Raw genomic sequence first — 26,232 nt, 5'->3', positions numbered from 1 at the left:
TCCTAGGCCTCAGTTTACCCCTCTAAAACGGCCAGTCTTCCCAAGCCCCAAAGCGGGTAGAAGAAAAACCCTAATGCTGAGACTCGGGGACAGGAGGAAGTTAGTCAAGTCGGGGACCTTTTCCAGCCTCCCAGGTCTGCCTCTCTTCCAAAGTCCCCATAAAGGGATAGCGTCACAGTCTCCATGGAGACAGAGGCCTGCAGCCAATCCCTTTTCCACCTCTGCGTATTGGGGAAAATAGCACTGAATGATGACAAAGTCCAGAGACTAAAATAGGGTCCAACACATCCTGAGACTTAAAGCTGATAACATACAAGGTAGGTGTACAGTGAGTCACTTCTCCCCCACTCCCCTCCCTCACCTGTGGTTAAGGTCACTGTGGTGGCCTTATTCCCACTCCTTCCGGCTGATGCAAAAAATGCAGAACATGACTTTAAGCCTCAGGCCCCACCATCTGCCAGGGAATTGGCTCAGCTTTCAAACCTCAAGGTCACTGGGAAACAAACCCTGGTCTCTGACCTGGCTCCAAGACCAAGGGAGTCCTGGTGTCATGTAGAAGGGCAGGAGGGGCTCAGGGCTGCTGGTAGATGAGAAAGGGTATGGTAGACTCAGCCAAACAGAAGTATCATCCCAGCCCAGGGTGCACTCGAAGAGGCAGACAGACAGCAGGTGAAGCCCTAGGTGAGTCCTGTTACCTGGCTGTTGGTAAAGATTTCGATGGTGGAGGCCCCAGGGAACCAAAGAGACTTGGCTCTGTAAACTCAACCCTGGGAAGGCAGAGAAGCTGTTCTTAGACACCTCAGGGAAACAGAATGACAGGACAAACCTGAAGACTGTCGAAAATTTCTCCTTTTCTTTGCATTTTCACCCACTTTCAGAGGCCCTAATCCACTACCTCTTTTCCCCTGGAATACACAAATCCTGACCCTTGAGTGTCCACTGTTCTCAGGCTGCCGTTGTAAAGAATATACCTTAAAACATGCCGTTGAGTAGATTTTGACTCGTAGCAACCCTATAGGACAGTACAATTGCCCCATGGGGTTTTCAAGGAGCAGCTGGTAGATTACAACTGCCGACCTTTCGGTTAGCAGCTGAGCTCTTAACCAGCGCGCCACCAGGTAAATATCTAGTACTAATGAATTAAACCATACCAAGGAGGAACAGGTGCCCTCTAGAAAGTGCATACTTCCAAAAGAGAGAATCCCTGGACAGGGCACTTTTGCCCTGGGTGGTATAAATGGTTTGCACTCAGCTACAGACCTACGTATTGCTGGTTTGAACCTGCCCTGAGGAACCACAGAAGAAAGGCCTCGCTATCTGCTTCCGTAAGGATTACAGCCGAGAAAACCCTGTGGAGCATTTCTACTCTGTAACACATGGGGTCACCATGAGTCAGAATTCACTCCACAGCAATGGATTTAGTTTTAGGTTTTTGGAGAAGGCAACGTTCAACTGGAAGCATATGATATGGTAGACTTTCAGGACATTAAGGCATTAAGGGTTTCCCAGTAACACTCCAACCATACCACACACATTACTTTCTGCTCTGCTAGAAGCAATAACTCACTATGTGCCCACTCTTGGGAGAATGGTAATAATGACAACTGGTGCTTATTGAGTGCTTACTCAAATCCAGGTACTGCACTAAATGTTTTATGAGCATTAGCACTTTTGATTTTCATAACATGTTTATGAAATAGGTGTTACTAACCCCATTTTACAGATAAGACTTGTCCCCAAATCACACAACTAAGATGTCAGAATTCAATCCAGGCATAACTCCAGGTATCTATCTATCCATTACACAGCAAGGCCTCCTAGTCTTAAAGAAGCCTGGTTTGTAAGCCGTAGAATCCTTCACAGAACCTGGTCCACAAGTCCAAGAGGGTGTCTAGGGTTGGCAGAGAACTAATAGAGTTACGTGGGTATTTAATTAATATTTAGTTTATTGAAGTTCTGGATTTAAAATCCTAAATTTTGTTAATCCAGATTCAGCTATACATTCTTATTCTATTTATAAGAGTAGTAACATATAAAATAAAATAATCACTTTTACTTTCTCTTTAATTAATATTCAGTTAATTCAATTTTAACAGATTAAATTCCTTCAAACAATTTTTAAACACTTACATTGTGTTTACAATGTGCCAGGCACTATTCTAAGTACTTTTCAAGTATTAATTCATTTAATCCTCATATGAACTATATAGCAACTACTATTCCCATTTTACAGACAGGAAACTGAGGCGCAGAGAAGTGACTTGCCCAAAGTTATACCACTTATAAATAGCAAAGTTGGGACTTGAACCTAGACCAAGGTCAATAAACTTTGTTTGTAAAAGGTCAAATAGTTAATATTGTACGATTTGCAGGCCATATGGTCTCTGTCACAGCTACTCAACTCTGCCATTGTAGCATGAAAGCAGCCATAGACAATACGTAAATGAATGAGTGTGGCTGTGTTCCAATAAAACTTTATTTATAGGCACTGAAATTTGAATTTCATATAACGTCACAAAATATTTTTCTTTTGATTTTTTTTTTCCAACCAGTTAAAAATGTCAAAACTATTCTTAGATTGCAGACCATACAGAAAACAGATGGCAGGCTATAGTTTGCCAACCCCTAACACAGACGGTCTAGTTCCAGAGTCCGTACTTCTAACTACTTTGCTATACTTTGTTTTTAAAAAATCAAAGTCCCTTAAATATTTTGAACTCCTTGGGTACTTTCTATATATATATATATATATATATATATATATATATATATATATATATATATATATATATATATATATATGTATATACACATATATATATATGTATGTATATATATATATGTTAAAGCATTATATATGCCTGACAGAGCTAACAACCTTCTTTCTAACCTCTTTTTCTTTCTAACCTCTTATTCAACCCTTGTACATTTATAAAATCCTCTTAGTCCTTTTAACTTAAAATCACAAGTCTAAAATCAATTTTACCTCTCAGATTGAAGGCCTATCATCAGATTCTCTTAAACATCAGACATTTTAACTCAAAGTCATTATACACCTGAGCAAATTTACTGGCTCAGGTAGTTCAAGGCTACTGGGTTAAATTTGGAACCACAGTACAGGCACTTAGAGGTCAGAGAGTTAAGGCCAGGACACTAGACATAGGAACTGTATGGTCCCAAAATGATGCTATCTGAACCACAAGTGAACACCCTCAGTTGTGTCTCAGAGAAGAGTTCTGTCTGCTGTGTCATGAATCCCTAAAGCCGTTCCCCTCAACTGATAATGGTGTCCAACTCTTCAGTTACAACTTTACCTAGTTTTTATCATCAGATTAAGGTAGTTGAAAAGCTGTATCCCCACATCAGGTGCAACCAACTTCTTTCACAACTTCAGCTGAGCAACAAATCTCTGCTCCCTAGGTGTTGAATTTCACATTCCATGTTGTTGGAGGTGGGGGTTGGGAAATGGGGACGACCGTCTGGTTTGATTCTTTAGTTTTTTAATGACACAACGCACAGAGTAAGGGAAGTTTCCTTCCTCTGGATATTGCACGTCAAGCTACAGTCTTCACACATGTACATTTGAAAGGGTTTGTTGGTTATGATTATTCATCTGTCCTGTCAGCCTCAGTAGTTACCGTTGGCAGAGACACTTTGACAAAGGAAGAAAGCTGCATGTATGGTGAAATGCAGCAAATCCCAAAACTGGACCCATCTGTGTATACCTGGGCAAATCCCAATTGGCTTTAAAAGTGTTCAGAGTAGTGATATCTAGATATAATCAGCTATGTCCGGCATAACCCATCTACATTTGAGTACAAAATACCTAACCATTCTATAGCTACACAGCAGGGGATTTGCCTAACCAAAAGCAGGACTGTGTTACAGACACCCCTTACCCATGCTTGTAGCAGAATCTTACCACCTCTAGAAATCCAGGGAATTTTCACAATATGTCACCCTTGCCAAAATCCAGTTGGGAACCCATTGATCCCTTACTCCCACCACCCCCAAAGAATGGAAGGGAAGAAGGAAAAAAAGAAAAACAAAATAAGGTTTTTTATTTGGAGAATTTCTTCAAATGAGTGGTTTTACTCTCTTTTCAGTATTTTTCAACCAAATATCTACAGCATACACAGATAAATAATGTGTTTCAGTTTTTGCTTGTTTTGTTAGTTTGACAGGGGAAATTCACTTCCAGGAAGATGAAGTAGACATGCTTTTCTCTTTTTCTCCCACTGAGTACAACTAAAAACCGTAGACGCGATATATAAAACAAACATAAGAAGACTCTGAAAGATGGAGAAAAGAAGGCAGACCAGCTAAGGACCTCAGGACCCAAGGAACAACACAGCAGTGAGTAATCTAGGTTTTCTTTTTGCCTCATATATCCCAGACTGGGTGCTAGAGAAGCCGGCAACACAGCAACACCAATGGGTGCAGACAAAAAGAGCTCTAACAAAGACCTGCTCTCTCTAGGACGGGGGAAGGGGCAGCCTACCAAGACAGAAACTTTTAGACAGTAACTACTCTGCTCCAACTAAACATGAAAGAAAAAACTATGGCCCCACCAACACCAGTGAAGGCTGAGTAGGAAACAGAGACTTCTCTCCTTATGAGGCTATAAGGAAGCACCCCAATTCCCCCACTAGGGTGGTACCAAAGAAGCCCAAATAGGGAGCCAGAACTTTTATCTCCACAGGCCACAGCTCCGTCTCTCCCCTGAGATGTAAGTGGAGACCACGTGGGGAGCCAGGACACTCCCAGCCCACATAGCAGTAATGAGGAGTCCCCTTCCTACTCATGTATTAATGGTGGCCAAATGAGGAACCTCGATTTCTACTTCCATCTGGCAGTAACCAGATGGTGGTACCAGAAGAGTGATTTCCTTCTTCCCTTCTTGGAGTGGTGTCAAAGAAAGCCAATTAAAACAGAAGGTTTAAATAAAATCCAAAGTCTCACAACAAAACATAAAAACGTCCAGGTTTTAATCCAAAATCACTCATCCTGCCAAGAACCAGGAAGATTACAAACTGAATAATAAAAGACAATAGATGCCACACCAAGATGGCAGAAATGTTAGAATTATCGGAAAAGATTGTAAGGCAGCCATGATTTAAAAAATGCTTCAGTGAGCAACTATGAACACACTCGAGACAAATGAAAAAAATAGAAAGCCTTAGAAAAGAAATAGATGATATAAAGAAATTCCAAATAGAAATTTTAGAACTGAAAAATACAATAATTAAAATAAAAGTCTCAGTAGGTAGGCTCAACAGTAGAATGGAGGGGACAGAGAAAAGAATCAATGAACTGGAAGACAGAACAATAGAAATTACTCAATATCTGAACGACAGAGAGAAAATAAACCAAAAAATGAACATGGCCTCAGGGGAACCATTCACCTGATGACTCTTCTGCTCATGGGTTTTATCCCACATCAAGTGATCCTGCTAGCGTTTGCTCTGAGGACTTTGCAAGACAGAATGTAAGCTCCATAAGGGCAGGGACTTCAGCTTTCTCAGTGCTAGATCTCCAGGCCCTAGAATTGTGCCTGACATATAGTTACCCTATTGACATCAAGTCGATTCCGACTCCCAGTGGCCCAATAGGACAGAGTAGAACTGCCCCGTAGGGTTTCCAAGTGGTGGCTGGTAGATTCAAACTGCTGACCTTTTGGATAGCAGCTGTAGCTCTCAATCACTGTGCCACACATAGCAGATAGTCAAAAAATATCTGTGGAAGAAATTATTGTTACTATTAGATTTTGAGTGGCGATAATCATACTCTGAGCTCAGAGAAATAAAGCACAGAAGACAGAATTAAAGGTCTACGGTATAATGAGTTTCTCTTGTATCTGGCCTTGGGTTGATAATTCTACCAAAAATAGTTGGTTGGGCCACAGCCTGCCTTGTGATTGGTCTATTTGGTGCACCTTGCAGAGACTGGTCAGTCTACTATGCAAATAGGGTAGGTAAAACTACCCAATAGGATTAAGTGACCTTGCAGGGAATTGGTCTATTAATATGCAAATTAAGTGACTGTGGCCTACCAAGGGGATTGAGCAGTTCATCGACATGGTGGGAGGACCATGCCCTGAAATTGACAAGGAGTAGGCTTACATAAGGACAAATCCTGCAGAGGTTAAGCGGAACCTCACTACCACCAAGAAGAGATTGGAGTGGAACACATCCTTTGGACACAGGGTCCCTGTGCTGAGAACCTCCTAGACGCAGAAGAGAAAGAGAGCTGTAACACTGAAGACAGCAAGAAATAGTGGCAACTACAGCAGAGCCCAGCAGCAGAGAAATGGCTGCAGCAGTATAAGTGGCAGGAACCCGGCCATCAGGGCAAGGCAGCTGCAGTGGGCTTGCTGACCCACAGAGCAAGAGAGAGGTAAGCACCTTCAGGCAGGAAGGTGGAGTGAAGTGCCTCCAGGCACTTGTTGGCAGAGCTAAAGAGCTGTAACACTTGCCCAAGCAGGACGGAGGCCAAGAGAAGACCTGGTGGCAGGTGTGGCCAAAAGAAGGCCTAGCAGTGGTATGGCCGAGAGAAGGGCTGCCTGCCTGTGGTCACAGCCGAGAAGCTGAGAGCTGTTTTGGTTAAAAGTTGCCCTGAATGAAGAACTGTATCCCGTTGAATCCAACTCATAGGGACCCTACAAGATAGAGTAGAACTGCCGCATAAGGCTTCCAAGGCTGTAATCCTTGCAGAAGCACACTGCCACATCTTTATCCCAAGGAGCATCTGGTAGGTTTGAACTACCAACCTTTCGCTTAACAGCCAAGCACTTAACCACTGCGCCAACAGGGCTCTGTGACAACAGAATACAAGATCAAATTTCAGATGTATTATTGTTAAAGCTGATTGGAGAATATCATTTTAGATTTGTTGAGTAACGGGCTTATTAATACAATCCCACTTCCAAGTATAGACCTTGGATCAGCTTACCTAAGGGATTGTTGGGGGCTGTAGAGCAAACATTCATCCATAATTATTGCAATCACACCCTGAAGCTGAGACGGGAAGAGGTTCTTGCACTTATTATAGATTAGTTTGACCCTATCTAAAAACATGGATCAATGGATGTTAGACCCTCACCACATACCAAATAACTCTTCCATGCCATGAAGAGAGTCAGGAGTGTCAAGTCCCCTCATGATAAAATGAGGACAAGCATTTCCAGATTATTTTCTTAATCCATTGACCTTAAAACTTGTTGCCATCAAGTCGACTCCAACTCACAGCTACCCTATAGGACAGAGTATAACTGCCCTATATGGTTTCCAGGGACCACCTGGTGGATTCGAACCGCCAACCTTTTCGTTAGCAGCCATAGCTCTTAACCACTAGCCACCAGGGTTTCCCCACTGGCCTTAGGTAACCATTAAACTTGTAATCAGCCAAGGATGTGACTATTCCTGTAAAGACAGACCTGCTCCCTATCATGAGACTGTTCCCCAATAATATCCATTGCTCCTTTGTGAATCAGATTGGAACATGGGTTTTTTCATAGATTTTTTCTCCCAGGAGTCTCAAAAATAGGTAAAGACTTTAGCTCAGTCAAATTAATTCCAAAGCCACTCTGCCCAAGACTGACATTCTATTTCATAGTTTATTCCTCACCCAACATACACCTAGCCTCATTACTGGTTATCTCTCAAGAGAAGTTATGCAGTAAGATCAAATGAAAGGATAACAATACTCCAAAAGTAGAATGACAGCCATTAAAAAAAAAGAAGTGCTTCAAATTCCTATAACCAGCAAAAGGACTAGTGGTGAGCATTGAATATGTTGTTGTTAGTCGTCTAGTCAATTCAGACTCACGGTGACTCTATGTGTATAGAGCAGAACTGCTACACAGAGTTTTCAAGGCTGTGACCTTTGGGAAGCAGATCGCCAAGCCCGTTTCCTGAGGCACCTCTGGGTGGGTTCAGACCACCAACCTTTTGGCTAGTAATCGAGCACTTGTTTGCACCACCCAAGGACTCCTAGTTAACTCCAAAACTAAAAGTAAAACAAAAGTGGGAATGGGGTGATGTTAGAACAATGTAAAATAATACGACTAATAAAATGGGAGAAAAAAGGAGAAAAGTAGAATAATCTCACTCTCACTGATTGATTCTTATGTAATAGCTAGAAATTAAAGGATGTCATTTAAAGCTAACAAATCAAGTAGTAGACAGTTAAGGATATTTAAGGGCAGAAAGAGTAAACATTAAGAAAGATAATATTGACTGAAACTTAGAAGTGGAGGAGGAGGGGATGAAGGGAGAGAAGTTACAAACTAGTATTTTGTTGTCGTTCATGGAAGAGAATCAATACATATTGTCTAAAAAAAAAGGGGGATTAAGGATATTAAATGTAACCACTCGAACAAAAACCTTCCTAAATGTTGGAAGAACTATAATTTAAAAAAAAAGTAAAGAATTCAGACCACAAAGTGAAAGACTATACATATGAATAAAAAAAAATTATAACAAAAACAAAAAAAACCATTGCCATCGAGTCATTCCAACTCATACCGACTGTTTTAGTCATCTAGTGCTGCTGTAAGAGAAATATCACGAGTGGAAGGTTTTAACAAACAGAAGTATGTTCTCTCACAGCCTAGTAGGCTAGAAGTCCAAACTCAGGGCATCAGCTCCAGGGGAAGGCTTTCTCTGTCAGCTCTGGTGGAAGGTCCTTGTCATCAATCTTCCCCTGGACTAGGAGCTTCTCCTCACAGGAACCCCGAGTCCAAAGGGTGCACTCTGCTTCCAGTGCTGCTTTCTTAGTGGTATGAGGTCTTCCTGTCTCTCTGCTCGCTTCTCTCTTTTATATCTTGAAAGACATTGGCTCAAGACATAATCCAATCTTGTAGATTGAGTCCTGCCTCATTAACATAACTGCCACCTATCCTACCTCATTAGCATCATAGAGGTAGGATTTACAACACATAGGAAAATCACGTTGGATGACAAAACTGTGGACAATCACACAATACTGGGAATCATGGCCTAGCCAATGGATACATATATTTTGGGGGGACAGAACTCAATCCAATTCAAACCCTGTAAAACAGAGTATAACTGTCCCAAAGAGCTTCCAAGGAGTGGCTGGTGTCTGAACTTCTGATCTTTTGGTTAGCAGTTGAGCTCTTAACCACTTCACCACCAGGGCTCGTGTCTATAGTATATATACACTATGATATATATGTGTGTGTGTATACATATATATGTGTATATGTGTGTGTGTGGTATGTATATATATGTACACATATATGCATGTGCATGTGTATATATATACATGTATATTCCCTACTTGTTTTTTTCCCCCCATCTTACATATATCCACCCACATTACCCAATGTAGCTCACCAGAGGTTATGAAGCAGTGAGGGCAATTGAAAGGATAACAATTCCAACAATATAATGACAGTCATATAAAATTACCTCAAATTCAGGAAACTTCAGCCAAAGGATTGGCAGAGAGCACTGAAAATGCTTAACTATAGAACTAAGTCTAAAACAAAAATGAGACTATATACAACTATTTTAATATCTATAGTGTTTAATATATTTTATATAGTTATATATAAAAACAGTAAATATAAAAAAATTGTATGTCAAAACTAATACCCAACTTATCTGTCATATCAATATACGTAAATTGGCTTAACTCGCTTATTAAGAGAAATTTTCAGTTTGTATCAGAAAGCAAAACCTCTCTCTATGCTATACACAAAAGACACGTTTAAAATAAAGTATTTCAGAAAAGTTGATAATAAAAGAATGGACAAAATAAATCAGGCAAATGCAAACAAAAAGAAAGTAGTTATCATAATTTAATATCAAACAAGATGCATTCAGGCCTAAAAGCATTAAATGAGAAAAAGAAGGACACTTTATAATGCTAAAGGATACAATTTCCAGGGAAGATATAACTTTTATAAATAACAAGAAGAACTTTCATAAAGGGGAAATAGACTAATATTAGGAATCTTTATCACTTTTCTCAATCTAAGATAAAGTGGACAAAAAAATAAGTCAGGCTAAAGAATCTGTAAGGTGGAGCTCACTGCTGTGTATCAAATTCTGTGCCCTGATCATAGATAATACACTTCTTTTCAAGTACTTATGATACATTCATGAAAATTTACAAAATATTTGGCCACAAAGAGAACTACAATAAATTCCAAAAACTATACAGGCAACATCCTCTGATGACAATGCAATAAAACCAGAAAACATGGCCTTAAATGCTTTTATCACTGGAAAATATAAATTAAATGTCCAATTCAAAAATTAGTAAATAGTGAAACTAGTATATCAAAAATGTGGTTCTTTGGGGAAAAAATAAGAAAATAAACCAGTACCAAATCTAGTAAAGAAAGTGTGATGGTTAAGGTTGTATGTCAACTTGGCTGGGCCATGATTATCAGTGGTTTGATAGTTATGACACAGATCGGCAGCTATGTGATGATGAAATCACCTCCATAATGAGATCTGACACAGTGTAATCACCTCCGTGATGAAATCTGCTATGAGCAGTCAGTCAGTTGAAAGAGAATTTCCTTGAGGGTGTGGCCTGCATCCAATATATGTGGACTTTCTGGCAAAGCTCACTGGCTTTTGCTTACTGTGGATTCTGCAGCTGGCTCCTGATTGATCTCCAGTTCTTGGGACTTGAGCTACCAGCTTACCTGTCGATCTTGTGATTCATCAGCCTCCAAGCCTGTGAGCCAGTGGCCTGCCATCTTACCTGCTGATCTTGGGATTCATCAGCCTCTTGAGCCTGTGAGCCAAAGGCATGCTCTCTCATCTGCCAATCTTGGGTTCACCAGCCCCTGCAGCTAGGTGAGTCAGGAGAAGCCTCCAGCCTGACCCACAGACTTGGAACTTTTTAGCCTCTACAACCATGTGCACCATTTTCTTGAAATAAATATAAATGTGTGTGTGTGTGTGTGTGCATATACATGTTTCACTGATTTTGCTTCTCTAGAGAACCCAGCCTAAGACAGGAAGTAATGATATAAAAGAAGAAAAGCATTAACATGCAAAATAAAGAAATTACAAGGGAGAAATAATCACAGAATCAAAGGGAGTTTTTTTTTTTTAAATTATGACACTACTTTGCATAACTCTATTGTCACAGGTTGGATTCCCTAGGAAACAGACTCTAATATGAAAATTCGCATGCACAAACTTTATTGGAGGCCATCTCTAGGATCAACACCTGTGGGAAAGCAAAGAAAGCAAGACTGGGCAAAGGGAGAAACTGAACTGCCAGGCAGTCACAGCAAAGGTCCCTGCTGATTCTACAGGGAGTTCTGGAGCTTGGATGGCCCTTCAGGATTGTCTAAAATTGAGGTGAGGGGTCAGGCCTTTGTAATCCCACAGCAACCAGGCCTTGGAGGTAAGCTGCCCCTGGGAAGGAGACATAACCTTGGACAATGCAGCTATCTTCAGCTGAGACAAACCCAAAGAGGGTTTAGCAGAGACTTGTCAACCACCAATACTCCCAGAATGTAGGGAAAGTAATGCTTTTGTGTGATGAAATATATGATTTTCTAAGAAAATATAATCCATCAAAATTGACCCCAGAAGAAATAGAAAGTATGGTCAATTATTACCAAAAAAAAAAAAAAAAAAACGTTGCCATTCAATTGATTCTGACTCACAGCAACCCTATAGGACAGAGTAAAATTGCCCCATAGGGTTTCCAAGGATTGCCTGGTGAATTCAAACTGCCAGCCTTCTGGTTAGTAGCCGTAGCTCTTAACCACTATGCCAGCAGGGTTTCCTATTACAATAATGGTCTCCAATAAATCACTCCTTGTATCCATACCCTTGTGTAGTCTGTTCCCTCCCACATCGATTCTGCACTTGGCCACATGACTTGCTTTGGCCAGTGAGACATAAGCAAATATTATACAAGCAAAAGCTTGAAGACAACCTGTATATTGGGGCTTACCCTCTGGGAATATTTCCAATTTGTGAAGAAATCTGGGCAAGTCTGCTGAAAGGCTGAAGGCCCAGTTTACAGCCAGCACCAATTGATAGTCATAAGTGAAGGCCATCTTGGACCATCTGCCTCCAGCTGGTCCGATGATTGCCACCATATAATATTCCAGATAAGACCAGCAAAAGACCTGACCAACTGATTCCAGCCCAAATTGCTGACTCACAAAAGGTGAGCAAATAAAATTTTTACTGTTTTAAGCCACCACATTTTGGAATGATCAATTCAATTTCACTGAAAAATAAAGAGAAACTTGTCAAAGAGCTTTTCCAAAAAAAAAAAAAAAAAAAGTAGTACTAGTCCCAGGTATTTTTACAATAGAATTCTACCAAATCTTTAAGGAGCAGAACTGTTTCTGAGAATATTAGGGAACGTTTTCAGATTTTCATGTAAAATGAGTAAACATTAATACCTATAGCTACCTTGGAAGCTCCATGTTGAAGATGGCAGATGATATCTTTACTTACAGAAGAGCTGCCCATTGATGAGGAACTCCCATTCTATACTTTAAGTGAGTGAGAAATAAACTTTTATTTGGCCAAAAACCACTTAGATTTTCAGATTTATCAGTTACAGGAGCTAATGTTATCTTCTTGTTCTTAGGTGCCATCTAGTCGATTTTCATCTCATAGTGACTCCATGTGACAGAGCAGAACTGCCCCCATAGGGTTTTCTAGGCAGTAATCTTTACAGAAGCAGACCACCAGGTCTTTCTCTCCCAGAGCTACTGGGTATGTTCAAACTGCCAACCTTTCAGTTAGTAGCCAAATACTTAATCGTTGCACCACCAGGACTCCTTATCTAATATAAAACTAAGTACCTTGAACTGGTTTGCTGCCTTAACTAAAATATATATCATGGCTTAGCAGCCAGGCAGTGGTGAGGTGCTGGAAAGATGGAGACCAAGTAATGTAGTGGTAAAACTTTTAGTAAAATAGTTACTTGTGGCAACTTGGAAGAAAAATAATATGCCCACTAAAGCTATGCTGTAGTGAAAGCAATTGGAAATAGTCTAAGTGATAATGTATATTGGCTTCTACTTTCTGCTTTTAGCAAGCATAACAAGAAAGAGATGAGTTCGCTCAAAAAAGAATTGGCTGGTTTACAGCAGAAAAGAAAATGAATAGAGAGTCCAGAAATGTGGAATCTTGAATGGTTGGAAAATCCAACTTCTTCTAGACTTCAAACAAGAAGATGAAACTAAAGACGCTTTGAGTAGCAAAGGCCCATTAGAATTCATTCTTGCACAAAGATAAGTCTCTTCTCCCAAGTCTATTTCAGATGGCCTTAAGATTACCTCCATTAAGTATAGAGAGAGAAAGGGTGAAAAGCAAATAAATCAGGTTTAAGAATTATGTCTAGAAAGGAATTTTGGATTTAGCTACTGGCACTTGAAACTGGCTAGAATTAAAATAGATCTGAAGCTGTGGAAAGCAATATATTAAAAACTTGTGACTGGCAAACCTTGAAGCAATCCTTGGGCCCCAACACTTTCACTAGCAAGAAATAGGTTGGAAAAGCTGTATAGCCCCAGTGATAGTTAAGATCGTGTGTCAACTTGGCTGGGCCATGATTCTCAGTGTTTTTGGCAGTTATGTAATGATGTAATCAGCTCCATGATGAGATCTGCTATGAACAGCCAATCAGTCGAAAGGGAGTTTCCTTGGTGGTGTGGCCTGTCTCCAGTATGTAAATGGATGCTCCAGCAAGGATCCCAATCTGGATCCTGCATCCAGCTCATCATCATCTAATCTCTGGTTCTTGGGGCTTGACCTAGCAGCTTAGCTGCCAATCTTGGGAGTCATTGGCCTCCGCAGCCTGTGAGCCAATGGCCTCCTGTCTGACCCGCTGATCTTGGGTTCATCAGCCCCAGCAGTTTTGTAAGTCATGAAATGCCTTCAGCCTGACACCTGACCCACAGGCTTGGGACTTGCGAGCCTCTATACTACGTGAGCCATTTCCTTGAAATAAATCTCTCTCTCTTTTTCTCTCTACCTCTGTCTGTCTGTCTCTCTTTCTCTCTTTCTCTGTATATACGTATAATATATATATACCAAAACCCTGTTGCCACCGAGTCGATTCCAACTCAAAGTGACCCTTTTAACAGCCAAGGTCTTAACCACTGTGCCACCAGAGCTCCAACATACATGTGTACATATGTGTGTGTGGCATGGGTGTGTACACTTCACTGGTTTTGCTTTTCTAGAGATCCCAGTCTAAGATAATTGGTACAGAGAGTGGTTCTAGAGAAAAAAAAGTGTAATGATGAGTTTTCTAAATTGGTTCTCAAAGCTGGTTAGTTTTAGACATGTTGATGACTCTGCTTCCAGTAGTAAAGGGGGCACCGCTAATCCATGGTGTGAGGTGGCAATAGAAATATGCAAAATATCACCACCAATAGATCAAGTATTGGGTGATCGCATGTTTCATACTTTTCTACAATTTTGTGAAAAAAAGAAGTATAAGGAAGCTGGTCAATTCATGCTATCTTTGCTAGATGAAGTGGTGAAAGAGATGAGAGCAGGGCTTCAGAGTCACTGCTTAATCGCTGCATAAACTACCTCAAAGTTGCCACTTGTGCCCTGAAAGTCTTATTTCTCATAGTAACAGAGCTGATATTGCTGAAAACCAAACCCAGAGTCTTATCATAAGGGTGGCTGAATTACAACACCAACTGAATTCTCAACGTCCAATGGTGTCTGAAGCTAAAGTAAGGGCATTAATTAGTAAGCAATGGGATCCTGAAACTTGAAATGGGGACATATGGGCAAGTAATCAGGAAGCTGGGGACACTGAGCCCCTAAATTCAGTAGAATCGCTCCTGCCAAAAGGACCAGCTCTCTTACTTCCATCTGAAGATATTACTCCATGTTTTTCTTATAAGCCACCTTCCCCAGTAAAATACTTATCCTTTCCACCCCCATCTGATAAAATTAACACAGCTATGCCTGAAGGGTCTTTGTCTGAGACATTGCCTGGGGTGGTGCCTAGGGCATTCTCTAGGGCATCGCCTGAGGTAGATGCCTTACAAGACATTGCTGAATGTTCCCTGGACCCACCCCACCACCCATTTTTGCTTCTAGACCTTTGACTAGACTTATGTTCCAGCAAGCCCCAGGAGGTGAAGTACAAAGTGTGACCCAGAAGGAGGTATGCTATGCTATAAAACAACTGCTTGATTTTTCTAATATATATAAACAGAAACCTGGGGAATTTGTGTGGAAATAGTTATTAAGGATGTGGGATAATGGTGCAAGGAATATAAAGTTGGATCAGTCTGAGTTTATTAATATGGGCCCACTAAGCAGATTCTTCATTCAATGTTTCAGCTACAGAGTTTAGAAAAGGATCTAACAGTTTATTTGGTTGGTCTACTGAAACATGGATTAAGTGGTGGTCTATACTAAATCGAGCTGAAATACCAAACCTGCCTTGGTATACTGTAGAAGAAGGTATCCAAAGGCTTAGGGAAATTGGGATGTTAGAGTTAATTTATCAGGTTGAACCCATAGACCCACAAGTGGAGTCCCCAGAGAACAAACCTTTTACCACAACAGTGAGGACCAAATTTGTGAAGGGAGCCCCAGCATCCTTGAAGCCTGCTGTGATTGGTATCTTATGTAAGTCAGATTTGACAGTGGGAACTTCCCTAACCGAATTAATATACCTAACTACTATGGGTTAGATTGGACCACATGGTGGTAGGGAACAAGTGTTAGCCCTCAATCCTCAAAGACAAAGTGGGCAGAGTTACAATAATGAACAGCAGAGTCAAAACAGTAATCAGAATAGTCTGACTTGGGTGGACTTAAGGGATGGGCTACTTAGTCATGGTGTCCCTAAGAGTGAAATACATGGGGAACCTACTAAATATTTACTCAATCTGAACAAGCAGAAGAATTCTAGGTCAAGTGAACAGCAGTCTAACTTGAATCACTAGAATAGTCACAGCTCCTCAATCAAGTACCAGACTTGAGCCACTTTATAGACCCACAACCCCTTGGATAAAGGGGAGACCAGGTCCTCTTGAGGAAGGACGCCACTACACTTCCAAAAAATTTATACTGTTAATCTTTCTCCCAGGCTTCCCAAAGGGATCTATGGCCTTTTACGAGAGTGATTATTCATTGGGGAAAAGGAAGTAATCAGACTTTTCTGGGATTACTGGACACTGGCTCTGAACTAACACAAATTTCAAGAGACTCAAAATGCCACCGTGGCCTACCAGGCAGAGTGGGGGCATGTGGAGGTGAGGCTGTTAATGGAATCTTAGTTCATGCCCATCTCACAGTGGATCCGGTGGGTCCTCAAACCCAACCTGTAGTGATTTCCCCAGTTCCAGAATGCATAATTGGAATAGACTCAGCAACTGGCAGAACCCCCACATTGGATCCCTGATATGTGGAATAAGAGTTATTACATAGGAAAGCCTAAGTGGAAGCCATTGTAATGGCCTCTACCTAGGGAAATAGCAAACAAAAGCAATACTGCATTCCTGATGCGATTGCAAAGATTACTCCACCATCAAGGACTTGAAGAATGCAGGGGTGGTAATTCCCAGCACATTCACATTCAATTTGCCTATTTGGCCTGTGCAAAAAACACATCTTAGAGAATGACAGTGGATTACTGAAAACTTAACTAGGTGGTGATTGTCTTGGTCATCTAGTGCTGTTATAACAGAAATACCACAAGTGGATGGCTTTAATAAAGAGTAGTCTATTCACTCACAGTCCAGTAGGGTAGAAGTCCCAATTCAGGATGCTGGTTCCAGTGAAAGGCCTTCTCTACCTGTCGGCTCTGGAGGAAGGTCCTTGTCATCAGCCTTCCCTTGGTCTGGGAGCATCTCAGCACAGGAACTTCAGGTCCAAAGGATGTGCTCTGCTCCCAGCACTGCTTTCTTGGTGGTATGAGGTCTCCATGTCTCTCTGCTCACTTCTCTCTTTTATATCTCAACAGAGATTGGCTTAAGGCACTATCTAATCTTGTAGATCTCATCAATATAATTGCCACTAATCTGTCTCATTACATTCATAGTGATAGGATTTACAACACATAGGGAAATCACACCAGAAGACAAAATTGTAGACAACCACACAATACTGGGAATCATGACTTAGCCAAGTTGACAGATATTTTGAGGGGACACAATTCAATCCATGGCAGTGGCGAATTGCATCTGCTGTTCCAGATGTGGTTTCATTGCTAGAGAAAATTAATACACCTCCTGGTACCTGGTATGCAGCTATTACACTGGCTAATGCCATATCTGTTTTGAAGGACCACCAGAAGCCGTCCACCTTCAAATGGCAAGGCCAGCAATACACCTTAATTGTCCTACCTCAGAAGTATGTGAACTCTTCAGCCCTATGTCATAATTTACTTCACAGAGATCTTGATCGCCTTTCTCTTTCATAAGATGTCACACTAGTCTACTAAAAGACTGATGATATTATGCTGACTGGATCTAGTAAGAAAGAAGTATCAATGACGCTAGACTTATTGGCAAGACATTTGTGTGCCAGAGGGTGGGAAATTAATCTGACAAAAAATTCAGGCACCTTCCACCTCATTGAAATTTCTGGGGATCCACTGGTGGATGTCAGTTTGTCATACTACGGGGGCTTGAGTGCTGCTGTGTTGCTGGAAACAATGCCACCAGTATTCAGATACCAGTAGGGTCACCCATGGAGGACAGGTTTCAGCTGAGCATTCAAACTAAGACAGACTAGGACGAAGGGCCCAGCAGTCTACTTCTGAAAAGAATTAGCCAGTGAAAACCTTTATGAATAGCAGCAGAACATTGTCTGATATTGTGCCAGAAGATGAGCCCCTCGGGTTGGAAGGCATTCAAAAGATGACCGGGAAAGAGCTGTCTCCTCAAATTAGAGTTGACTTTAATAACATGGATGAAGTAAAGCTTTTGGGACCTTCATTTGCTGATGTGGCATGACTCAAAATGGGAAGAAACAGCTGCAAACATCCATTAATAATTGGAACCTGAAACGTGAGAAGCGTGAATCTAGGAAAACTGGAAATTGTCAAAAGTGAAATAGAACGCATAAACATCGATATCCTAGGCATTAATGAATGGAAATGGAATGGTATTGGCCATTTTGAGTTGGATAATCATATGGTCTACTATCCCAGGAATGACAACTTGAAGAGGAATGGTGTTGCATTCATGGTCAAAAAGAACATTTCAAGATCTATTCTGAAGTACAACACTGTCAGTGATAGGGTAATATCCATATGCCTACAAGGAAGACCAGTTAATACGACTATTATTCAAATTTATGCACCAATCACTAAGTCTAAAGATGTAGAAATTGAAGATTTTTATCAGCTTCTGCAGTCTGAAATTGATTGAACATGCAATCAGGATGCATTGATAATTACTGGTGGTTGGAATGCTAAGGTTGGAAACAAAGAAGGATTCGCAGTTGGAAAATATGCCCTCGGTGATAGAAACAATTCCGGATATTGAATGACAGAATTTTGCAAGACCAACGACTTCTTCATTGCAAATACTTTTTTTCACCAACATAAATGGTGACTATACACATGGACCTCACCAGATGGAACACACAGGAATCAAATCAACTACATCTGTGGAAAGAGACGATGGAAAAGCTCAGTATCATCAGTCAGAACAAGGCCAGGGGCCAACTGTGGAACAGATCATCAATTGCTCATATGCAAGTTCAAGCTGAAACTGAAGAAAATCAGAGCAAGTCCACAAGAGCCCAAGTACAACCTTGAGTATATCCCATCTGAATTTAGAGACCATCTCAAGAATAGATTTGACGCTTTGAACACTAATGACCGAAGACCAGACGAGTTGTGGAATAACATCAAGGACATCACACATGAAGTAAGCGAGAGGTCATTGAAAAGACAGGAAAGAAAGAAAAGACCAAGATGGATGTCAGGGGAGACTCTGAAACTTGCTCTCGAACATCAAGCAGCTAAAGCAAAAGGAAGAAACGATGAAGTAAAAGAACTAAAAAGAAGATTTCAGAGGGCAGCTCGAGAAGACAAAGTATTATAATGACATGTGCAAAGAGCTGGAGATAGAAAACCAAAAGGGAAGAACATGCTCGGCATTTCTCAAGCTGAAAGAACTGAAGAAAAACTCCAAGCCTTCAGCTGCAGTAGTGAAGGATTCTATGGAGAAAATATTAAACGACACAAGAAGCATCAAAAGAAGATGGAAGGAATACACAGAGTCATTATACCGAAAAGAATTAGACGACATTCAACCATTTCAAGAGGTAGCATATGATCAGGAACTGATGGTACTGAAGGAAGAAGTCCAAGCTGCACTGAAGGCATTGGCGAAAAACAAGGCTCCAGGAACTGACGTAATATCATTTGAGATGTTTCAACAAACAGATGCAATGCTGGAAGTGCTCACTCATCTATGCCAAGAAATGTGGAAGACAGCTTCCTGGCCAACTGACTGGAAGAGACCCATATTTATGCCTATTCCCAAGAAAGGTGATCCAACCAAATGTGGAAATTATATAACAATATCATTAATATCACACACAAGCAAAATTTTGCTAACAATCCTTCAAAAATGGCTGTAGCAGTATATTGACAAGGGACTGCCAGAAATTCAGGCCAGTTTCAGAAGAGGACGTGGAACCAGGGATATCATTGCCGATGTCAGATGGATCCTGGCTGAAAGCAGAGAATACCAGAAGGATGTTTACATGTGTTTTATTGACTATGCAAAGGCATTTGACTGTGTGGATCATAACAAATTATGGATAACATTGCAAAGAATAGGAATTCCAGGACGCTTAATTATGCTCATGAGGAACCCGTACATAGATCAAAAGGCAGTTGTTCAGACATAACAAGGGGATACTGAGTGGTTTAAAGTCAGGAAAGTTGGCATCAGGGTTGTATCTTTTCACCATACCTATTCAATCTGTATGCTGAACAAATAATCCAAGAAGCTGGACTATATGAAGAAGAACAGGGCATCAGGATTGGAGGAAGACTCATTAAAAACTTGAGTTATGCAGATGACACAACCTTGCTTGCTGAAAGTGAAGAGGACTTGAAGCACTTACTAATGAAGATCAAAGAACACAGCCTTCAGTATGGATTGCACCTCAACATAAAGAAAACAAAAATCCTTACAACTGGACCAATAAGCAACATCATGATAAACGGAGAAAAGATTGAAGTTGTCAAGGATTTCATTTTACTTGGATCCACAATCAACAGCCATGGAAGCAGCAGTCAAGAAATCAAAAGACGCATTGCATCGGGCAAATCTGCTGCAAAGGACCTCTTTAAAGTGTTGAAAAGCAAAGATGTCACCTTGAAGACTAAGGTGCGCCTGACCCAAGCCATGGTATTTTCAATTGTTTTATATGCATGTGAAAGCTGGACAATGAATAAGGAAGACCAAAGAAGAATTGATGCCTTTGAATTCTAGTGTTGGCAAAGAGTATTGAATATACCGTGGACTGCTAAAAGAATGAACAAGTCTGTACAACCAGAATGCTCCTTAGAAGCAAGGATGGCAAGACTGCATCTTACATACTTTGCACATGTTGTCAGGAGGAATCAGTCCCTGGGGAAGGACATCATGCTTGGCAAAATACAGGGTCAGCGGAAAAGAGGAAGACCCTCAATGAGGTGTATTGACACAGTGGCTGCAGCAATGGGCTCAAGCATAACACGATTGTAAGGACTGTGCAGGACTGGGCAGTGTTTCATTCTGCTGTGCATAGGGTCGCTATGAGTCAGAACTGACTCAACTCAATGACACCTAACAACAAAAACAATAACAGTGGTGTGGGGCGCATGGAGATATTCCTTCTAAAGTGGAGTATAAATTGTTGCAACTGGCCCCTCTTCCAACTAAAAAAGAGGCACAGAGCCTGGTAGGCCTCTTTGGATTTTGGAGACAGCATACCCCTCATTTGGGTATACTACTGTGGCCTATTTATTAAGTGGCTTTAAAACCTACTAGTTTTGAGTGGGATCCAGAAGATGACAGGGCTCTACAATGGGTTCAGGCTGCCATGCATGCTGCTCTGCCACTTGGGTCATTTGACTCAGCTGATCCAATGGTGCTTGAAGTGTCAGTGGGAGATAGAGGTGCTGTTTGGAGTCTTTGGCAGGCCCCTATTGGTGAATCACAGCACAGACCCTTAGGATTTTTGAGCAAAGCTCTGCCATCTTCTGCAGATAACTAGTTTTGATAAACAGCTTTGGGCTTGTTAGTGGGCCTTAGTAGAGACTGAATGCTTAACCATGGGCCACCAAGTCGCCATGTGATCTGAGCTATGTCCATCACAAACTGAGTGTTGTCTGACCCACAGAGTCATAAAGTCAGATGTGCACAGCAGCACTCCATCATTAAATGGAAGTGGTATATACAAGATTGGGCCCAAGCAGGACCTGACAGCACAAGTAAGTTGCATGAGGAAGTGGCCCAAAAGCCCATGGTCTCCACTCCTGTCACATTTCCTGCCTTCTCACAGTCTGCACGTATGGCCTCATGGGTTGTTCCTTATGATCAGTTGACTGAGGAAGAGAAGACTTGTGCCTGGTTTACAGATGGTTCTGTGCCATATGCAGGAACCACTTGAAAGTGGACAGTGGCAGCACTACATCCCCTTTCTGGGACCTCGCTGAAGGACAGTGGTGAAGGGAAATCCTCCCAATGGGCAGAACTTCCAGCAGTGCACCTGGTTGTTCACTTTGCTTGGAAGAAGAAATGGCCAAATGTGTGACTGTATATTGATTCATGGGCTTTGGCCAATGGTTTGACTGGAATGATGAGGGACTTGCAAGGAACATGATTCAAAAATTGGTGAAAAGGAGGTATGGGGAAGAGGTTGTGGATAGACCTGTCTGAATGGGCCAAAGAAGTGAAAATATTTGTGTCAATTTAATGCTCACTGAAAGGTGACCTTGGCAGAGGAGGATTTTAACAATCAAGGGGATAGGATGACGCTTGCTGAGTATAAAGGGAATACGGAATGGGTGGTAGAAAAAGTAGCTCTAAATACCAGTTATGACCAGTGGCCAGTTGCAGAATTGAGAACTGTAATTACTTTGGGTATTTCTGTGGAAACCAATCATCCTCTTTCCCCAGCCACTCCCATCATTGCCCAGTGGGCTCATGAACAAAGTGGCCATGGTGGCAGGGATGGAGGTTATGCATGGGCCCAGCAACAAGAATTTCCATTCACCAAGGCTGACTTGGCTATAGCCACTGCTGGGTGCCCAATCTACCAGCAGCGGAGACCAACAGTGAGTCCCCAGTATGGCCATTCCTCGAGACGATCAGCCAGCAACCTGTTGGCAGGTTGATTACATTGGACCACTTCCATCATAGAAAGAGCAGTGTTTTGTTCTTACTGGAATAGATGCTTACTCTGGATACAGATTTGCCTTCCCTGCATGCAATGCTTCTGCCTAAACTACCATCCGTGGAATCACAGAATGCCCTATCCACTGTCATGGTATCCCTTGCAGCATTGCCTCGGATCAAGGAACTCACTTTACAGCAATTGAAGTATGGCAATGGGTCCGTGCTTAAGGAATTCACTGGTCTTATCGTGTTCCCCATCATCTTGAAGCAGCTAGCTTGATAGAATGATGGAATGGCCTTCTACAGCATCAGCTAGGTGGCAGTACTTTGCAGGGTTGGTGTAATGTTCTCCAGGAGGCTGTATGTGCTCTAAACCAGCATCCAACATATGGTGCTGTTTCTCCCATAGCCAGGATTCGTAAGTTCAGGAATCAAGGGGTCAAAATGGGAGTGGCACCGCTCACTATTACCCCTAGTGACTCACTTGCAAAAATTTTGCTTCCTGTCCCCACGACCCTATGCTCTACTGGTCTAGAAGTCTCAGTTCCAAAAAGAAGAATGTTCCAACCTGAAGACATATCACTGATTTCATTGAACTGGAAGTTAAGAATGCCACCCAGCTACTATGGGTTCCTCATGCCTCTGGATCAACAGGCAAATAGGGAGTTACCATATTGGCTGCTATAATTGATCCTGATTACCAAGTGAAAATCGGACTGATGTTACAGTATAACGGAGGTAAAGAAGAGTATGCCTGGAATACAGGGCATCCCTTAGGTGGTCTCTTAGTACTACAATACCCTGTGATTAAAGTCAATTGAAAAGTACAGCAACCCAATTTCAATTAACGTCAATTAACAGCCCGGACCCTTCAGGAATCAATGTTTGGGTCACCCTACCAGGCAAAGAACCACCACCGGCTGAGATGCTTGCTGAGTGTAAAGGGAGTACAAAATGGGTGGTAGAAGAAGGTAGTTCTAATTACCAGCTATGACCAGTGACCAGTTGCAGAAATAAGGACTGTAATTGCTATGAGTATTTCTTCCTTGTATTTGTGCATCAAATATTTTTTTCACTTATAAAATATGAGATGTAAATGGATTAGCGTGTTTTCAGTTGTACACGTGTTTGTTATATCATGTAAACACAAGCACGACTTTATAACTGTGTTTATTTAGACATTATGTATGGTTGAAGGAGATTTGTACAGGTGCCAAGTTGACAAGGGGTGGGCTGTGATGGTTAAGATTGTATGTCAACCTGGCTGGGCTATGATTCTTAGTGGTTTGGCAGTTATGATATAACTTGTCAGTTATGTGATGATGTAATCAACTCCATGATGAGATCTGCTATCAGCAGCCAATCAGTTGAATGGCAGTTTCCTCGGGGGTGTGGTCTGCCTGCAGTATATAAATGGATGTTCCAGCAAGGCTCTCACTCTGGATCCTGCAACTGGCTCTTCATCATCTGACCTCTGGTTCTTGAGGCTTGAGCTAGCAGCTTACCTGCCTGCTTGGGGATCTGTCAGCCTCCACAGCCTGTGAGCCAGTGGCCTGCTGTCTGACATGCTGATCTTGGGTTCATCAACCTCCAGTCTGACACCTGACCCATGGACTTGGGACTTGTCAGCCTCTACAACCTCGTGAGCCATTTCCTTGAGATAAATCTCTCTCTCTCTCTTTCTTTTCCTCTCTTTCTTTTTCTGTGTATCTATATATGTATAGAGAAGCTAGTGTTGCTTTAGAGAGCCCAGCCTAAGACAGCCCCCAAGAGAGGTCAGCATTCATTGTCCACTTCAGATATGGCTATGAATAATAAACAAGAAAGAGCTCTCGGAGAGCAAAGCCTGGGTCCAGAGAACAATGAACAAGAGAATTCTTCCAAAAGAGTAATATTAAGATCTAATCAAGGATTATTCCCCACAGCGGGGTCTTCACAATGTCTGCCCAGCAGAATTTCCCAATAGCAATTGTCCAATGGCTACAGTACATCTTCCATTTTTCTGTTTTCTGAATGTGAGTTTGTATTTCAGTCAGTTAGTCCACTATTATATGTGTATCTGGTGGGGGGGAGGTGCTCTGTGAGGGAGGGAAGAGGCAGTGTTCAGATCACTTTTCTTGTTAGCTCATAGGTCACCAGACTATGAGGAGCAACATGGATAATACTACACAACACCCAGAAATTCTGGAATTTGAGCTGAATGTCGTGCCTGGATGGCACTTGGATGTGACCCTTGAGAAGGAGGTGAGTAGAAGAAGAGTGAAATTGATACTTGGTGACCTGAAGAGTGGACTGTTGCAGAGACTGTGAGCTGATCACTAAATCCTGTTCTTCCTCGTCATAGGCTGTGATGGTTAAGATTGTGTGTCAACTTGGCTGAGCCATGATTCTGTGTTTTGGCAGTTATATAATGTTGTGATCACCTCCTTGTTGAAATTTGATGTGTGATCACCCCCACCCACGATGGAATCTGCTGAGTGGTACCAGCAGGGTGGGGGGTAGGGAGAGGTTGGGGGGATGACCTGTGGTGGCTCACCAACCCCTCAGCCTTCATCTCTCTGCCTTCCTTCATCTACTTCCTTTTTTCTGCTTGCCTTGCAAAGGTTGTTGGCTTGCTCTGGATCCAGCAGCTGTCTGCTGTCTGACCTCTGGTCTCGGGACTTGAGCTAGCAGCTTAAATTCTGTCTTAGTCATCTAGTGCTGCTATAACAGATATACCACAAGTGGGTGGCTTTAACAAAGAGAAATTTATTCCTCACAGTAAAGTAGGCTAAAAGTCCAAATTCAGGGCAACGGCTCCAGGGGAAGGCTTTCTCTCTCTGCTGGCTCTAGAGGAAGGTTCCATGTCCTCAAACTTCCTCTGGTCAAAGAGCTTCTCAGGCACAGGGACCCCAGGTCCAAAGGATGTGCTCTGCTACCGGTGCTACTTTCTTGGTGGTATGAGGTCCCCAATTTCTGCTTGCTTTCCTTTCCTTTTGTCTCTTGAGAGATAAAAGGTGGTTCAGGCCACACCCCAGGGAAACTCCCTTTACCTTGGATCAGGGAGGTGACCTGAGTAAGGGTGGTGTTACAATCCCGCCCTAATCCTCTCAACATAAAATTACAATCACAAAATGGAGGACAACCACACAGTACTGGGAATCATGGCCTAAACAAGCTGATACACACATTTTAGGGGGGACATTATTCAATCCATGACACCTGTCCATCTTGGGATTCGCTGATCTTCACGGCCTTTGAGCAAGAGTCCTGCTTCCCAACCTGCCTGTCTTGGGTTCACCAGCCCCTGCTGCTATGTGACTCAGGAGAAACTTTGCAGTCATGCCTACCGACCTCGGGGATTCCTCAACCATCGCAGCCTGTGGGCAGAAGCCCTGCTCTCTGATCTGCTCATCTTGGGTTCACCAGCTTCTGCAGCTCCATGAATTGGGAAAGGCCTCTATCCTGATCCAAGGACTTGGGTTGTTCCAACCCTTACAATCGCGTGAACTGTTTACTTGATATAAATCTCTCTGTATATATTTATACACTTTACTGGTTTTGCTTCTTTAGAAAACCCAGCCTAAGACATAGGCATACAGCTAAACTACATTTCCCAGCTTCCTCTGCTGTTGAGATAGCCATATGACTGAGCATTAGCTAATAGAACATGAGCTGAATGATAAGCACTATTTCCAGGCCTGGCCTGTGAAATCATCTCGTGTGCCATCCTCCAACCTTGCCCCCTTCAGCTTAATACAGCCATCCATGCACACTAACCTTGGAAACCCCATACTGAAAATGGTGGAGGCACTAGGTGGAAATAGACTGAGTCTCTAATTCTAGAGTGATTATCCCAAGCAAAATAGTGTTCCCAGAATACAGTACAATACATTGTACAATTC

At 42.0% G+C, this 26,232-nt stretch overlaps 1 long non-coding RNA gene across 1 annotated transcript; it reads left to right on the top strand.

The window, feature by feature from the left end:
• Positions 1–4,322: 4,322 nt before the first annotated feature.
• Positions 4,323–25,656, top strand: LOC126075133 (uncharacterized). Its single transcript, XR_007517119.1, has 3 exons — positions 4,323–4,356; positions 24,473–24,592; positions 25,632–25,656. It is a non-coding gene; the product is annotated as an uncharacterized LOC126075133 (long non-coding RNA).
• The last annotated feature ends 576 nt before the right edge of the window (positions 25,657–26,232 follow it).

This window comes from Elephas maximus, chromosome 4 (genome assembly GCF_024166365.1).
Source record: "Elephas maximus indicus isolate mEleMax1 chromosome 4, mEleMax1 primary haplotype, whole genome shotgun sequence".
Classification (NCBI taxonomy): Eukaryota; Metazoa; Chordata; class Mammalia; order Proboscidea; family Elephantidae; genus Elephas; species Elephas maximus.
Note: the sequence above shows the minus strand (reverse complement) of the source record. Positions and strands in the feature narration are given on the sequence as shown.